At 44.7% G+C, this 2,617-nt stretch overlaps 1 protein-coding gene across 1 annotated transcript in view; it reads right to left on the minus strand.

Annotated features, from left to right (window-relative positions):
• LOC143292240 (uncharacterized) overlaps positions 1–2,164 on the minus strand; it is a 507,694-nt gene extending 505,530 nt beyond the window's left edge. Inside the window, exon 1 of the mRNA XM_076602430.1 lies at positions 2,068–2,164. The gene's annotated coding sequence lies outside the window, so the exon portion shown is untranslated. The remainder of the gene's footprint in view (positions 1–2,067) is intronic.
• Positions 2,165–2,617: the final 453 nt, after the last annotated feature.

The following is a 2,617-nucleotide window of genomic DNA, read 5'->3' on the forward strand; positions in this document are numbered from 1 at the left end:
TGCAAATACGTGACACAGCAAGGATACTTTAATAGCACGTGACACAATAATGTACAGAGAGGGAAAACATTGCAAGCACGTGAAAAAACAAACTTCAGACTGGGTTAACATTACAATCACGTGAAACGACAAACTACAGACTGGGTCAACATTACAATCACGTGAAACAACACACTACAGACTGGGTCAACATTACAATCACGTGAAACGACAAACTATAGAATGTGTTAACATTACAATCACGTGACACAACGACGAATAAAGAGCCAAACTTTTAAAAAAACAAAAACAAAAACAAACAAACAAACATGTAACATGTTAAATGACACATGGGGAAACATTACAAAAACGTGACCAAGCAAAGAATACGAACGAAAACATTACAAACACTACAAACACATGATATAACATAGGGCAGAGGGAAACATTACATCTATGCAACATACCAGGGGACAGAACGGGAGGGGTGAGGGGGCAATGAGGGGGGCGGGGGAGGGGGAGGGGGGCCATTGCAAACACGTGACTCTTCAAAGAACAGAGCGGGTGAAACATTCAAAACACGTTACAAAACAAAGAATACAAGGCTAAAAAAAAAAAAAACATGACTCACACGAGACGCAACAAAGTACAAGGAGAGGGAACAGTAAAGCAAGTGACACAACAAAAGACACGTCAGCAAACAGTACGAAATCGTGACACGTCAAAAGGACAGAAAGGAGGGAAACATTACAAACACGTGACAAGGCAAAGGATACAAGGGGAAATATCACTGATACGTGATACAACAAAGGACACGTGCGAAAACATTCCAAACCTGCCGTGACACAATGAATGACAGAGTGGGGAAAAAAACCAAAAAAACAAACAAAAAAACATTACTGACACATGGCACAAGAAAGGACACATCGGATGACATTACAAACACCGTGATACATCAAAGGACAGATAAAAAAAAGAAAAAAAAGAAAAAGAAAAAGAAAGCACGTGACGCAAGAAAGGACAAGAAAGGACACAGGGGAAAACGAAGTTGTGACCACAAAGGACAGAGGGGGAAATGACAACAACAACAAAAAATGTGACACACCAAAAGACAGAGTTGGGTGGACCATACAAACACCCCAAAGGACAGAGGGGGGAAACAATACAATCACGCGACACATCAAAGGACGGGGAGGGGGGGCGGGCATTACAATCACGTAACACCTCAAAGGACAGGGGGGACATTACAAACACGTGACACATCAAAGGACGGGCGTGGGTGGGTGGGGGGCATTACAAACACGTGACACCTCAAAGGACGGGTGGGGGGGCATTACAATCACCTGACACCTCAAAGGACAGGGGGGAAACATTACAATCACGTGACACATCACAGGACAGAGGAGTAAACATTACAAACACGTGATATATCAAAGGACAGAGTGGGAACATTACAAACACGTGACACATCACAGGACAGAGAAGTAAACATTACAAACACGTGATGCATCAAAGGACAGAAGGTAAAACATTACAAACACGTGACACATCAAAAGACAGAGGGGGAAAGATTACCGATGAGTAACATAGAAACTGAAACCGAGAGAAAGAACATTGGAACACGAAAAAGAATGTGACACAACGAAGAACACAGGAGGTACATGACCAACAATTGACGCAACAAAGCCGGGTATTACAAACACAGAGTGACTCTGAAATGAGACAAAAAAGGGGGTAAGCGGGGCAGTGGGGGGGGGGGGGGGGGGGGGATGACTAACAAGTAACACAAAAAAACGAGGCAATTACAAACACTGAGTGACTCTGAAACGAAAACAGAAAAGGGGGGATACATAATAAATAATCATCATTGCCACAACAAATGGGGACACTACAAACACTAAGTGATTCAGAAAAGAAAACAAAAAAAAGGGCGAAACATGACAAATAACTGACATAGCAAATGATCACACTACAAACAAGTGACTAAAAAAGGGGGAAAAAAGAAAATAAAATAAAGGAGGACGCGATGTTTATATTACACACACACACACACACACACACACACACACACACACACACACATCCTACCTTTGTCCTCGCCATCGTGAAGATCTTCATCCTGATGCCGAAGCCAAGAAAACCAAGAAAAAATAAAGAGGGCAACACCTTTTGAAACGATGACAACACACACAAGCCACCGAGAGTTCCGGGCCCTCCCAGAGCACAGAGGGAGGTGGAGGGAGGAGCGGGAGGGGGGGGGGGGTATGACAGCTGTCTTTCCACCCTTCGTCAAAGATCCTTTGGGGGGTGGGGGTGGGGGGAGGTCAGAAGAGGGAAAAGAGGGGGAGGGGTGCGTGGGGTGCAATAACTCACACAGGAAGATCCACCGGGTCTTGTACAAACGTCAGCAACTTCCAAGCACTAACAGGAGATGTCTCACCAGCTGTTGTGCGGGGGACACTGGATTTCCACTTTCTAGAACCACCGTGGCACGCATGTTAGACGCCAACACAGAAGGAATACACTCTTCCCCCCTTCTCTCTCTCTGTCTCCCTCACACCACCTCTCCACGTTTATACCTGTTGTCTCACAAAGTCGCTGCTACACAAATCGCATCATGTAGGACTGCGGGATAAGG

The sequence above is a fragment of the Babylonia areolata genome, chromosome 18 (assembly GCF_041734735.1).
Source record: "Babylonia areolata isolate BAREFJ2019XMU chromosome 18, ASM4173473v1, whole genome shotgun sequence".
Classification (NCBI taxonomy): domain Eukaryota; kingdom Metazoa; phylum Mollusca; class Gastropoda; order Neogastropoda; family Buccinidae; genus Babylonia; species Babylonia areolata.